Raw genomic sequence first — 15,497 nt, 5'->3', positions numbered from 1 at the left:
AATTATGCTAGGTGTGGAATTCATGACTACATTTCCAGTAGACTAAAAGACTATGGACTGAATGGCCATAACATTTACATTAGACTGTGGACTGACAGACCACTTTTACAGTGGACTGTGGACTGGCGGACCAAATGTTTTACGCTAGTTTATGGACTGATTTGCCATAGCATTTAGCTAGGTGTGAAATTCCTGACCACATTTGCAGTAGACCAAAACACTATGTGTGATGCGAGTCACTATAGTAAATGTTAGCCCCAGAAGTGGAGAGAAAGACTACAATAACAGTAAAAAATAATATACACCACTTACTGAATAAGTAAAAGGAGGTCAAACAATCCGAGGTCAGGTCCAGGAAATGGCGCAGTACAGCAAAGAGAAATCAGAGACTAAATCCAATTTACTAGCTGAGTTCAGAAAAACCAGAAAGACAAGACAGTTTACAGGGAGCAGACACAATAGAAGTCAGGTCACAAGCAAAGAGTCTAAGTTTGGGAAGGGAATAAAGTCAGGCTGGGTGAGGCACAGATCACAGAGAGATCAGTCTTATACAGGCAGCAGCAAGTGTACAATTGACACTGGATGGAGGAGCCAGCAGGCTTAAGTAGAGGACTACTCAAGGAAAGTGAACACAGATGATTGCAGCACAGACTCAGCATGGATCAGTCTTACACAGTCAACAGCAAGTGTACGATTGACACTGGATGGAGGAGCCAGCATGCTTAAGTAGAGGACTAATCAAGGAAAGTAGTGAGGAAGACAGAGCAGGGGGAATAAACTTCAACAATGACTTGTGGAACACATTAGGAATACGGAAAGACCGAGGGAGTTTTAAGCGGAAGGCAACTGGATTGACCACCTCCAGAATTTCATACGGACCAATGAATCTAGGACCCAACTTCAGCGAGGGCATCTTCAATGTAATATTCTTAGAGGATAACCATACATTAACTCCCACTTTGAAGGTGGCCCCTGATGAGCGCCTCGTATTGGCCTTCCGCTGCTGCCAATACTGAACCACCCCAATGTTTTTTTTAACCTTCCTCCAGACATCCCCCAGCTCTTGAATGGTGACATCCACCCCAGGACACCCGGAACTTATCCTGGGGAACTCACCAAAATGAGGATGACACCTGTAATTATAGAAAAACGGCGAGGTCCCCACGGACTGATTAACCCGACTGTTAAAAGAAAACTCAGCCAGAGGAAGAAATGATGACCATTTCCCCTGCTGATCAGCGACAAAATATCTTAAAATTGGCTTCAAAGACTGATTTGTCCTCTCTGTCTGACCGTTCGTTTCAGGGTGATAAGCCGAGGAAGAGGACAAATCAATCCTCATTTTTCTGCAGAAAGCCCTCCAAAATCTAGAGTTGAATTGTACACCCCTATCCAATACAATATTTAACAGAATCCTATGCAATTGTACCACATGAACAATAAACAGTTTGGAGAGAGATTCAGCATTGGATAACCCAGATAATGGGATGAAGGGAGCTTGTTTGCTGAAGCGATCGACTGCCACCCAAATAGTAGTCATCCCCCCAGACAGCGGTAAATCTGAAATGAAATCCATGGACAAATGATTCCATGGTCTTTCTGGAATTGGCAAAGGAACCAATTCCCCGGCTGGCCGGCAATGCTGTACTTTGGCACGTGCATAAGTTTCACAAGCTGACACAAAATCTCTAATATCCTTATGCATGGTGGACCACCAAAACAGTCTCTAGCAACTGCCTTCGGGGTTGCAGTGACCCCTGGATGAACACTCAATACACAATCATGGAATCCTTGCAGGAGGCATAATCTGAGATACACAGGGACAAACAGCTTGCATTCAGGGGTATTGGAAGGAGCCAAGTACTGAGCAGGACGGATTCCAGGTTCCAGATCAGAGGAAACCATGACCACAACAATACCCTGAGGAAGAATGGAGGAAGGAGGTTCTGGAGGAGCCACAGAATCAAGACTACAAGACAGGGTATCTGCCCAAACAAACAATTATCTCTCAACCTTTGCAGAACCAAATGGACATGTTTATAATGTGAATCCATGTTAGGTGAGAAAATTAGAATATCATCTAAATAAACCACAATAGATTTGCCAATATAATCAGAGAAAATATCATTCATAAAATTTTGAAAAACTGCAGCTGCGTTCGTTAGACCAAAAGGCATAACGAGATTTTCAAAGACACTTTCAGATGGTAAAAATACTGTCTTCCACTCATCACCCTCACAAATCCGTATCAGATTATATGCCACGCTGAGATCCAGTTTGGAAAACCATTTAGCCCCGGAAAGCTGATTATATTGATTGGGAATAAGTGGAAGCCGATAAGAATTTTTAATTGTTTAATTCTCGGAAATTGCCACTGGATGAAGGAGCTAGCATGCTTAAATAGAGGACTAATCTAGGAAAGTTAACACAGATGATTGCAGCACAGACCAGCACAACCAAAACAGACTGACAGCTTCTACACAAAGTAACATAGCAGACAGGAACAGAATGGAGATCGTGACACTATGCTCTGAATGAGCATTTAATTTACACTAGACTGGGGACTGACTGACCATAGTCTTTATACTATTCTGTGGACTGACTGGCCACATCTACAGTAGACCTTGGACTGACGGATCAAAACTTTTAATCTAGTCTTTGGATGAATGATCACAGCATTTACATTAGTTTGAATACTGACTGATCAAAGCATTTGCACTTGTTTAAGGCCTTGCTGACCTTGTCATTTTCACTAGATTTCGACTGCCTGACCACATTTCCAGTAAAGTGTGCACTGCCTGGATATAACATTTACACTAGTCTAAAGACTGAGTGACCACAGCATTTATGCTAGGTGTGGAATTTCTGAACACATTTCCAGGAGACCAGAAGACTATGGACTGAATGAACACAACATTTACACTAGAATGTGGACTAATAGACCACTTTTACAGTGGACTGTGGACCAAAACTTTTACACTAGTTTATGGACTGGCTGATCATAGCATCATAGCATTTACGCTAGGTGTGCATTTTCTGACCACATTTCTAGTATACTGTAGTCTGACTATGACATTTATAGAATAATGTAGAATGGCTGAACATAATATATACCGTAAACTAACAAATGACTGACTACAGGATTCAGAATAAACTGACCACAGTCCTTATACCTGAAATAAGTAATTTTGTCCCTAGTGTGTTATATTTTTCTTTGTGTATAGCATGTAGCAGGAACATATTATCACACCTTTGACTATTTACAGGTGACTGACGCCCAGTGAGATGGTGGAACGTGAAATTTTTCCTTGTGGATTTCAAGACGAGAATTAGAAAAATCTCCTAACAGGTAATTAATATTCATATTAATTACTGATAATTGTAGGTTTAGACATAAGTTCTAGGCCTGCCGGGGTGTAATAACACCTTCCTGGTACATGGGAATATATTGTTTGTGTTTTTCACATGTATATCTTCTATACACAACTCCTAGTATAACACAACCATATTTCAGGTAGAGATGTAAGGAACATTTCTTCTCCTTATTCTCTGTCTTCTAAAATAAGAAAACGTTCTTATGTTTCATAGAATAGGCTTCTTATCAGTGGTGTAACATTCAATGCCTCGATTACAAGAGACTGATCTCATCATTTACGCTAGGCTGTGGAGCTACTGACCACAGCTTTTCCACTAGACTATGGACAGACTAACAACATTTACTCTAGACTGTTGACCGACTGACCACAGCATTTCCTCTAGGCTTTGGATCAGCTAACAACAACATTTACACCAGACTGTGAACTAACTGAACAAAGAATTTACACTAGACTGTGGACTGATGGACCACAGCATTTAAACTAGATAGTAGACCCAATGACGACATCGTTCACACCTGACTGTGGACTGACTGGCCACATTTACATCAGACTGTGGACTGACGGACAAAAAGTTTTACACTAGTCCATGGGCTAACTGATCCAATCATTTACAGTAGTCTAAGAACTGATTGAGCACAGCAATTATGCTAGGTGTGGAATTCATGACTACATTTCCAGTAGACTAAAAGACTATGGACTGAATGGCCATAACATTTACATTAGACTGTGGACTGACAGACCACTTTTACAGTGGACTGTGGACTGGCGGACCAAATGTTTTACGCTAGTTTATGGACTGATTTGCCATAGCATTTAGCTAGGTTTGAAATTCCTGACCACATTTGCAGTAGACCAAAACACTATGTGTGATGCGAGTCACTATAGTAAATGTTAGCCCCAGAAGTGGAGAGAAAGACTACAATAACAGTAAGAAATAATATACACCACTTACTGAATAAGTAAAAGGAGGTCAAACAATCCGAGGTCAGGTCCAGGAAATGGCGCAGTACAGCAAAGAGAAATCAGAGACTAAATCCAATTTACTAGCTGAGTTCAGAAAAACCAGAAAGGCAAGACAGTTTACAGGGAGCAAGCACAAGAGAAGCCAGGTCACAAGCAAAGAGTCTAAGTTCGGGAAGGGAATAAAGTCAGGCTGGGTCAGGCACAGATCACAGAGAGATCAGTCTTATACAGGCAGCAGCAAGTGTACAATTGACACTGGATAGAGGAGCCAGCAGGCTTAAGTAGAGGACTACTCAAGGAAAGTAAACACAGATGATTGCAGCACAGACTCAGCATGGATCAGGTTTACACAGTCAACAGCAAGTGTACGATTGACACTGGATGGAGGAGCCAGCATGCTTAAGTAGAGGACTAATCAAGAAAAGTAGTGAGGAAGACAGAGCAGGGGGAATAAACTCCTTCAACAATGGCTTGTGGAACACATTAGGAATACGGAAAGACCGAGGGAGTTTTAAGCGGAAGGCAACTGGATTGACCACCTCTAGAATTTCATACGGACCAATGAATCTAGGACTCAACTTCAGCGAGGGCATCTTCAATGTATATTCTTAGAGGATAACCATACATTAACTCCCACTTTGAAGGTGGCCCCTGACGAGCGCCTCGTATTGGCCTTCCGCTGCTGCCAATACTGAACCACCCCAATGTTCTTTTTAACCTTCCTCCAGACATCCCCCAGCTCTTGAATGGTGACTTCCACCCCAGGACACCTGGAACTTATCCTGGGGAACTCACCAAAATGAGGATGAAACCTGTAATTATAGAAAAACAGCGAGGTCCCCACGGACTGATTAACCCGACTGTTAAAAGAAAACTCAGCCAGAGGAAGAAATGATGACCATTTCCCCTGCTGATCAGTGACAAAATATCTTAAAATTGGCTTCAAAGACTGATTTGTCCTCTGTCTGACCGTTCGTTTCAGGGTGATAAGCCGAGGAAAAGGACAAATCAATCCTCATTTTTCTGCAGAAAGCCCTCCAAAATCTAGAGTTGAATTGTACACCCCTATCCAATACAATATTTAACAGAATCCTATGCAATTGTACTACATGAATAATAAACAGTTTGGAGAGAGATTCAGCATTGGATAACCCAGATAATGGGATGAAGTGAGCTTGTTTGCTGAAGCGATCGACTGCCACCCAAATAGTAGTCATCCCCCCAGACAGCGGTAAATCTGAAATTAAATCCATGGACAAATGATTCCATGGTCTTTCTGGAATTGGCAAAGGAACCAATTCCCCGGCTGGCCGGCAATGCTGTACTTTGGCACGTGCATAAGTTTCACAAGCTGACACAAAATCTCTAATATCCTTATGCATGGTGGACCACCAAAACAGTCTCTAGCAACTGCCTTCGGGTTTGCAGTGACCCCAGGATGAACACTCAATACACAATCATGGAATCCTTGCAGGAGGCATAATCTGAGATACACAGGGACAAACAGCTTGCATTCAGGGGTATTGGAAGGAGCCAAGTACTGAGCAGTACGGATTCCAGGTTCCAGATCAGAGGAAACCATGACCACAACAATACCCTGAGGAAGAATGGAGGAAGGAGGTTCTGGAGGAGACACAGAATCAAGACTACGAGACAGGGTATCTGCCCAAACAAACAATTATCTCTCAACCTATGCAGTAACAAACGGACATGTTTATAATGTGAATCCATGTTAGGTGAGAAAAGTAGAATGTAGAATATCATCTAAATCAACCACAATAGATTTGCCAATATAATCAGAGAAAATATCATTCATAAAATTTTGAAAAACCGCACCTGCATTCGTTAGACCAAAAGGCATAACGAGATTTTCAAAGACACTTTCAGATGGTAAAAATACTGTCTTCCACTCATCACCCTCACGAACCCGTATCAGATTATATGCCCCGCTGAGATCCAGTTTGGAAAACCATTTAGCCCCGGAGAGCTGATTATATTGATCAGGAATAAGTGGAAGCCGATAAGAATTTTTAATTGTTTAATTCTCGGAAATTGCCACTGGATGGAGGAGCTAGCATGCTTAAGTAGAGGACTAATCTAGGAAAGTTAACACAGATGATTGCAGCACAGACCAGCACAACCAAAACAGACTGACAGCTTCTACACCAAGTAACATAGAAGACAGGAACAGAATGGAGATCGTGACACTATGCGCTGAATGAGCATTTCATTTACACTAGTGTTATGATCCTTAGTGGTTGAGGATCACGAATTACTCCAGATAAGTAACAAACATAGGACAAGCTCTAGGGAGGTGGCAAACTGGACTGACCGCAAATCTGAACCTATCCAAACACACTAGAAGTAGCCGGTGAACGTGCCTAAAAATCCTAGACGTCTCGAGCCAGCCTGAGGAACTAACTACCCCTAGAGAGAAAGAAAGATCTCTCTTGCCTCCAGAGAAATAATCCCCAAAGATATAGAAGCCCCCAACAAATAATAACGGTGAGGTAAGAGGAAGGCACATACACAGGGGTGAAAACAGATTCAGCAAATGAGGCCCACTAATACTAGATAGCAGAAAATAGTAAAGGGGTCTGTGCGGTCAGTAAAAAACCGTTACAAAATATCCACACTGAGATTTCAAGAACCCCCGCACCAACTAACGGTGTGGGGGGAGAAACTCAGTCCCCTAGAGCAACCAGCAAGCGAGAAGATCACATCTTAGCAAGCTGGACAAGAAACATGATGAATGCTGATAATCAAAAAATGAACGGACAAAAACTTAGCTTGTCTTGGAGAGGCTGGGAGCAAGGTAATCACAAGGAATCTGAAGAGCACTGAATACATTGATAGCAGACAAGGAACTGAGTATCCAGGTTTGTTAAATAGGAAACCAACCAAGGATAACGAACCAGCTGATGCAGCCAACCTGCAGAAAGACAACACTACACAGTACCGCTTGTGACCACTAGAGGGAGCCTAAAAATAGAGTTCACAACAGTACCCCCCCCCTTGAGGAGGGGTCACCGAACCCTCATCAAGACCCCCAGGGCGATCAGGATGAGCCAGCCGCGTGGAAGGCAAGAACCAAATCGGCCGCATGAACATCAGAGGCGACAACCCAGGAATTATCCTCCTGACCATAGCCCTTCCACTTCACCAAATACTGAAGCCTCCGTCTAGAGATACGAGAATCCAAAATCTTCTCCACCACGTACTCCAATTCTCCCTCAACCAGCACCGGAGCAGGAGGCTCAACAGAAGGAACCACAGGTACCACATACCTCCGCAACAAAGACCTATGGAACACATTATGAATGGCAAACGATGCTGGGAGATCCAAACGAAAAGACACCGGGTTAAGGATTTCCAAGATCTTATAAGGACCGATGAAGCGATGCTTGAATTTAGGAGAGGAGACCTTCATAGGAACATACCGAGAAGACAGCCACACCAAATCCCCAACACGAAGTCGGGGACCCACACCGCGGCGGCGGTTGGCAAAGCGCTGAGCCTTCTCCTGTGACAACCTCAAATTGTCCACCACATGGTTCCAAATCTGCTGCAACCTATCCACCACAGAATCCACCCCAGGACAGTCAGAAGACTCAACCTGACCCGAGGAAAAACGAGGATGGAAACCAGAATTGCAAAAAAAAGGCGAAACCAAAGTAGCAGAACTAGCCCGATTATTAAGGGCAAACTCGGCCAATGGCAAAAAAGTCACCCAATCATCCTGATCAGCAGAAACAAAGCATCTCAAATAAGTTTCCAACGTCTGATTAGTTCGCTCGGTTTGGCCATTAGTCTGAGGATGGAAGGCCGACGAAAAAGATAAATCAATGCCCATCTTAGCACAAAAAGTCCGCCAAAACCTGGACACAAACTGGGATCCTCTATCAGACACAATATTTTCAGGAATGCCGTGCAAGCGAACCACATTCTGAAAAAATAGAGGAACCAAATCGGAGGAGGAAGGCAACTTAGGCAAGGGCACCAAATGGACCATCTTGGAAAAACGATCACACACCACCCAGATGACAGACATTTTCTGAGATACTGGAAGATCCGAAATAAAATCCATGGAAATGTGCGTCCAAGGCCTTTTCGGGACAGGCAAAGGCAAAAGCAAACCGCTGGCACGAGAACAGCAAGGCTTAGCCCGAGCACAAATCCCACAAGACTGCACAAAGGAACGCACATCCCGCGACAAGGAAGGCCACCAGAAGGACCTAGCCACCAAATCTCTGGTACCAAAAATCCCAGGATGACCCGCCAACACCGAAGAATGAACCTCGGAAATAACTCTGCTGGTCCATCTATCCGGGACAAACAGTCTCTCTGGTGGACAACGGTCAGGTCTATCCGCCTGAAATTTCTGCAGCACTCGTCGCAAATCTGGGGAAATGGCAGACAAAATCACTCCCTCTCTGAGAATACCAGCCGGCTCAGAAACTCCCGGAGAGTCAGGCACAAAACTCCTAGAAAGTGCATCAGCCTTCACGTTCTTCAAACCAGGCAGGTATGAGACCACAAAGTTGAAACGGGAGAAAAACAGCGACCAACGAGCCTGTCTAGGATTCAGGCGCTTGGCAGATTCGAGGTAAATCAGGTTTTTGTGATCAGTCAAGACCACCACACGATGTTTAGCTCCTTCGAGCCAATGTCGCCAATCCTCAAATGCCCACTTCATAGCCAACAACTCCCGATTACCAATATCATAATTCCGCACGGCAGGCGAAAACTTTCTTGAAAAGAAAGCACATGGCTTCATCACAGAGCTATCAGAGCTTCTCTGCGACAAAACAGCCCCTGCTCCAATCTCAGAAGCATCAACCTCGACCTGGAAGGGGAGAGAGACATCTGGTTGACATAAGACTGGAGCTGAAGAAAACCGGTGCTTCAGTTCCCGAAAGGCCTCCACGGCCGCAGGAGACCAATTAGTCACATCAGAACCCTTCTTGGTCAAATCCGTCAAAGGTTTAACCACGCTAGAAAAATTAGCGATGAAACGACGGTAAAAATTAGCAAAACCCAAGAACTTCTGAAGACTCTTAACAGACGTAGGCTGAGTCCAGTCATGAATAGCCTGGACCTTGACTGGGTCCATCTCCACAGTAGAAGGAGAAAAAATAAAACCCAAAAAGGAAACCTTCTGTACTCCGAAGAGGCATTTTGAGCCCTTCACAAATAAAGCATTAGCACGCAGGACCTGAAACACCATCCTGACCTGCTTCACATGGGACTCCCAATCATCAGAAAAGACCAAAATGTCATCCAGATAAACAATCATAAATTTATCCAGATATTCTCGGAAGATGTCATGCATGAAGGACTGAAACACAGAAGGAGCATTAGAGAGTCCAAAAGGCATCACTAAGTACTCAAAATGGCCTTCGGGCGTATTAAATGCTGTTTTCCATTCATCTCCCTGCTTAATGCGCACAAGGTTATACGCACCACGGAGATCTATCTTAGTGAACCAACTGGCCCCCTTAATCCGAGCAAACAAATCAGACAATAGTGGCAAAGGATACTGAAATTTAACTGTGATTTTGTTCAGAAGACGATAATCTATACATAGTCTCAAAGAACCGTCCTTCTTGGCCACAAAAAAAAATCCTGCACCAAGAGGGGAAGAGGATGGCACATACACAGGGGTGAAAACAGATTCAGCAAATGAGGCCCACTAATACTAGAGAGCAGAAAATAGTAAAGGGGTCTGTGCGGTCAGTAAAAATCCCTTACAAAATATCCACACTGAGATTTCAAGAACCCCCGCACCAACTAACGGTGTGGGGGAAGAAACTCAGTCCCCTAGAGCAACCAGCAAGCGAGAAGATCACATCTTAGCAAGCTGGACAAGAAACATGATGAATGCTGATAATCAAAAAATGAACGGACAAAAACTTAGCTTGTCTTGGAGAGGCTGGGAGCAAGGTAATCACAAGGAATCTGAAGAGCACTGAATACATTGATAGCAGGCAAGGAACTGAGTATCCAGGTGAGTTAAATAGGAAACCAACCAAGGATAACGAACCAGCTGATGCAGCCAACCTGCAGAAAGACAACACTACACAGTACCGCTTGTGACCACTAGAGGGAGCCTAAAAATAGAGTTCACAACACACTAGACTGTGGACTGACTGACCATAGTCTTTATACTATTCTGTGGACTGACTGGCCACATCTACAGTAGACCTTGGACTGACGGATCAAAACTTTTAATCTAGTCTTTGGATGAATGATCACAGCATTTACATTAGTTTGAATACTGACTGATCAAAGCATTTGCACTTGTTTAAGGCCTTGCTGACCTTGTCATTTTCACTAGATTTTGACTGCCTGACCACATTTCCAGTAAAGTTTGCACTGCCTGGATATAACATTTACACTAGTCTAAAGACTGAGTGACCACAGCATTTATGCTAGGTGTGGAATTTCTGAACACATTTCCAGTAGACCAGAAGACTATGGACTGAATGAACACAACATTTACACTAGAATGTGGACTAATAGACCACTTTTACAGTGGACTGTGGACTGGGGGACCAAAACTTTTACACTAGTTTATGGACTGGCTGATCATAGCATTTACGCTAGGTGTGCATTTTCTGACCACATTTCTAGTATACTGTAGTCTGACTATAACATTTATAGAATAATGTAGAATGACTGAACATAATATATACTGTAAACTAACAAATGACTGACTACAGGATTCAGAATAAACTGACCACAGTCCTTATACCTGAAATAAGTAATTTTGTCCCTAGTGTGTTATATTTTTCTTTATGTATAGCATGTAGCAGGAACATATTATCACACCTTTGACTATTTACAGGTGACTGACGCCCAGTGAGATGGTGGAACGTGAAATTTTTCCTTGTGGATTTCAAGAAGAGAATTAGAAAAATCTCCTAACAGGTAATTAATATTCATATTAATTACTGATAATTGTAGGTTTAGACATAAGTTCTAGGCCTGCCGGGGTGTAATAACACCTTCCTGGTACATGGGAATATATTGTTTGTGTTTTTCACATGTATATCTTCTATACACAACTCCTAGTATAACACAACCATATTTCAGGTAGAGATGTAAGGAACATTTCTTCTCCTTATTCTCTGTCTTCTAAAATAAGAAAACGTTCTTATGTTTCATTGAATAGGCTTCTTATCAGCGGTGTAACATTCAATGCCTCGGTTACAAGAGACTGATCTCATCATTTACGCTAGGCTGTGGAGCTACTGACCACAGCTTTTCCACTAGACTGTGGACAGACTAACATCATTTACTCTAGACTGTTGACCGACTGACCACAGCATTTCCTCTAGGCTTTGGATCAGCTAACAACAACATTTACACCAGACTGTGAACTAACTGAACTAAGAATTTACACTAGACTGTGGACTGATGGACCACAGCATTTAAACTAGATAGTAGACCCAATGACGACATCGTTCACACCTGACTGTGGACTGACTGGCCAAATTTACATCAGACTGTGGACTGACGGACAAAAAGTTTTACACAAGTCCATGGGCTAACTGATCCAATCATTTACAGTACTCTAAGGACTGATTGAGCACAGCAATTATGCTAGGTGTGGAATTCATGACTACATTTCCAGTAGACTAAAAGACTATGGACTGAATGGCCATAACATTTACATTAGACTGTGGACTGACAGACCACTTTTACAGTGGACTGTGGACTGGCGGACCAAATGTTTTACGCTAGTTTATGGACTGATTTGCCATAGCATTTAGCTAGGTGTGAAATTCCTGACCACATTTGCAGTAGACCAAAACACTATGTGTGATGCGAGTCACTATAGTAAATGTTAGCCCCAGAAGTGGAGAGAAAGACTACAATAACAGTAAAAAATAATATACACCACTTACTGAATAAGTAAAAGGAGGTCAAACAATCTGAGGTCAGGTCCAGGAAATGGCGCAGTACAGCAAAGAGAAATCAGAGACTAAATCCAATTTACTAGCTGAGTTCAGAAAAACCAGAAAGACAAGACAGTTTACAGGGAGCAGGCACAATAGAAGTCAGGTCACAAGCAAAGAGTCTAAGTTTGGGAAGGGAATAAAGTCAGGCTGGGTCAGGCACAGATCACAGAGAGATCAGTCTTATACAGGCAGCAGCAAGTGTACAATTGACACTGGATGGAGGAGCCAGCAGGCTTAAGTAGAGGACTACTCAAGGAAAGTGAACACAGATGATTGCAGCACAGACTCAGCATGGATCAGTCTTACACAGTCAACAGCAAGTGTACGATTGACACTGGATGGAGGAGCCAGCATGCTTAAGTAGAGGACTAATCAAGGAAAGTAGTGAGGAAGACAGAGCAGGGGGAATAAACTCCTTGAACAATGACTTGTGGAACACATTAGGAATACGGAAAGACCGAGGGAGTTTTAAGCGGAAGGCAACTGGATTGACCACCTCCAGAATTTCATACGGACCAATGAATCTAGGACCCAACTTCAGCGAGGGCATCTTCAATGTAATATTCTTAGAGGATAACCATACATTAACTCCCACTTTGAAGGTGGCCCCTGATGAGCGCCTCGTATTGGCCTTCCGCTGCTGCCAATACTGAACCACCCCAATGTTTTTTTTAACCTTCCTCCAGACATCCCCCAGCTCTTGAATGGTGACATCCACCCCAGGACACCCGGAACTTATCCTGGGGAACTCACCAAAATGAGGATGAAACCTGTAATTATAGAAAAACGGCGAGGTCCCCACGGACTGATTAACCTGACTGTTAAAAGAAAACTCAGCCAGAGGAAGAAATGATGACCATTTCCCCTGCTGATCAGCGACAAAATATCTTAAAATTGGCTTCAGAGACTGATTTGTCCTCTCTGTCTGACCGTTCGTTTCAGGGTGATAAGCTGAGGAAAAGGACAAATCAATTCTCATTTTTCTGCAGAAAGCCCTCCAAAATCTAGAGTTGAATTGTACACCCCTATCCAATACAATATTTAACAGAATCCTATGCAATTGTACCACATGAACAATAAACAGTTTGGAGAGAGATTCAGCATTGGATAACCCAGATAATGGGATGAAGGGAGCTTGTTTGCTGAAGCGATCGACTGCCACCCAAATAGTAGTCATCCCCCCAGACAGCGGTAAATCTGAAATGAAATCCATGGACAAATGATTCCATGGTCTTTCTGGAATTGGCAAAGGAACCAATTCCCCGGCTGGCCGGCAATGCTGTACTTTGGCACGTGCATACGTTTCACAAGATGACACAAAATCTCTAATATCCTTATTCATGGTGGACCACCAAAACAGTCTCTAGCAACTGCCTTCGGGGTTGCAGTGACCCCTGGATGAACACTCAATACACAATCATGGAATCCTTGCAAAAGGCATAATCTGAGATACACAGGGACAAACAGCTTGCATTCAGGGGTATTGGAAGGAGCCAAGTACTGAGCAGTACGGATTCCAGGTTCCAGATCAGAGGAAACCATGACCACAACAATACCCTGAGGAAGAAAGGAGGAAGGAGGTTCTGGAGGAGCCACAGAATCAAGACTACAAGACAGGGTATCTGCCCAAACAAACAATTATCTCTCAACCTTTGCAGAACCAAATGGACATGTTTATAATGTGAATCCATGTTAGGTGAGAAAATAAGAATATCATCTAAATAAACCACAATAGATTTGCCAATATAATCAGAGAAAATATCATTCATAAAATTTTGAAAAACCGCAGCTGCATTCGTTAGACCAAAAGGCATAACGAGATTTTCAAAGACACTTTCAGATGGTAAAAATACTGTCTTCCACTCATCACCCTCACAAATCCGTATCGGATTATATGCCCCACTGAGATCCAGTTTGGAAAACCATTTAGGGTACCGTCACACATTGAAATTTTCATCGCTGCGACGGCACGATTCGTGACGTCGCAGCGTCGTATAATCATCGCTCCAGCGTCGTAGACTGCGGTCACACGTTGCAATCACGGCGCTGGAGCGATGCCGAAGTCCCCGGGTAACCAGGGTAAACATCGGGTAACTAAGCGCAGGGCCGCGCTTAGTAACCCGATGTTTACCCTGGTTACCAGCGTAAACGTAAAAAAACAAACAGTACATACTCACCCGTCGGTGTCCTTCAGGTCCCTTGCCGTCTGCTTCCTGCTCTGAGTGCAGCCGTACAGTGAGAGCAGATCACAGCAGTGACGTCACCGCTGCGCTCTCACTGTACGGCGGCTCAGTCAGAGCAGGAAGCAGACGGCAAGGGACACCGAAAGGCGAGTATGTACTGTTTGTTTTTTTTGGTAACCAGGGTAAACATCGGGTTACTAAGCGCGGCCCTGCGCTTAGTTACCCGATGTTTACCCTGGTTACAAGCGAACACATCGCTGGATCGCTGTCACACACAACGATCCAGCGATGTCAGCGGGTGATCAAGCGACGAAAGAAAGTTCCAAACGATCTGCTACGACGTACGATTCTCAGCAGGGTGTCTGATCGCTGCTGCGTGTCAGACACAGCGATATCGTAACGATATCGCTAGAACGTCACGAATCGTAACGTCGTAGCGATGGAAATTTCAATGTGTGACGGTACCCTTAGCCCCGGAAAGCTGATTATATTGATTGGGAATAAGTGGAAGCCGATAAGAATTTTTAATTGTTTAATTCTCGGAAATTGCCACTGGATGAAGGAGCTAGCATGCTTAAGTTGAGGACTAATCTAGGAAAGTTAACACAGATGATTGCAGCACAGACCAGCACAACCAAAACAGACTGACAGCTTCTACACCAAGTAACATAGCAGACAGGAACAGAATGGAGATCGTGACACTATGCTCTGAATGAGCATTTCATTTACACTAGACTGTGGACTGACTGACCATAGTCTTTATACTATTCTGTGGACTGACTGGCCACATCTACAGTAGACCTTGGACTGACGGATCAAAACTTTTAATCTAGTCTTTGGATGAATGATCACAGCATTTACATTAGTTTGAATACTGACTGATCAAAGCATTTGCACTTGTTTAAGGCCTTGCTGACCTTGTCATTTTCACTAGATTTCGACTGCCTGACCACATTTCCAGTAAAGTGTGCACTGCCTGGATATAACATTTACACTAGTCTAAAGAATGA

At 43.4% G+C, this 15,497-nt stretch overlaps 1 long non-coding RNA gene across 2 annotated transcripts in view; it reads left to right on the top strand.

The window, feature by feature from the left end:
• The window catches only part of LOC143781167 (uncharacterized), a 47,328-nt gene that overhangs the window by 24,466 nt on the left and 7,365 nt on the right, over positions 1 to 15,497 (top strand). For both annotated transcript variants that reach the window (XR_013216598.1, XR_013216599.1), the window contains 2 exons: positions 3,267 to 3,349; positions 11,188 to 11,270. This is a non-coding gene — a long non-coding RNA (uncharacterized LOC143781167). The remainder of the gene's footprint in view (positions 1 to 3,266; positions 3,350 to 11,187; positions 11,271 to 15,497) is intronic.

The sequence above is a fragment of the Ranitomeya variabilis genome, chromosome 6 (genome assembly GCF_051348905.1).
Source record: "Ranitomeya variabilis isolate aRanVar5 chromosome 6, aRanVar5.hap1, whole genome shotgun sequence".
Classification (NCBI taxonomy): domain Eukaryota; kingdom Metazoa; phylum Chordata; class Amphibia; order Anura; family Dendrobatidae; genus Ranitomeya; species Ranitomeya variabilis.
The sequence above is the reverse complement of the archived record's forward strand: the minus strand, read 5'-3'. Positions and strand labels throughout refer to the sequence as shown.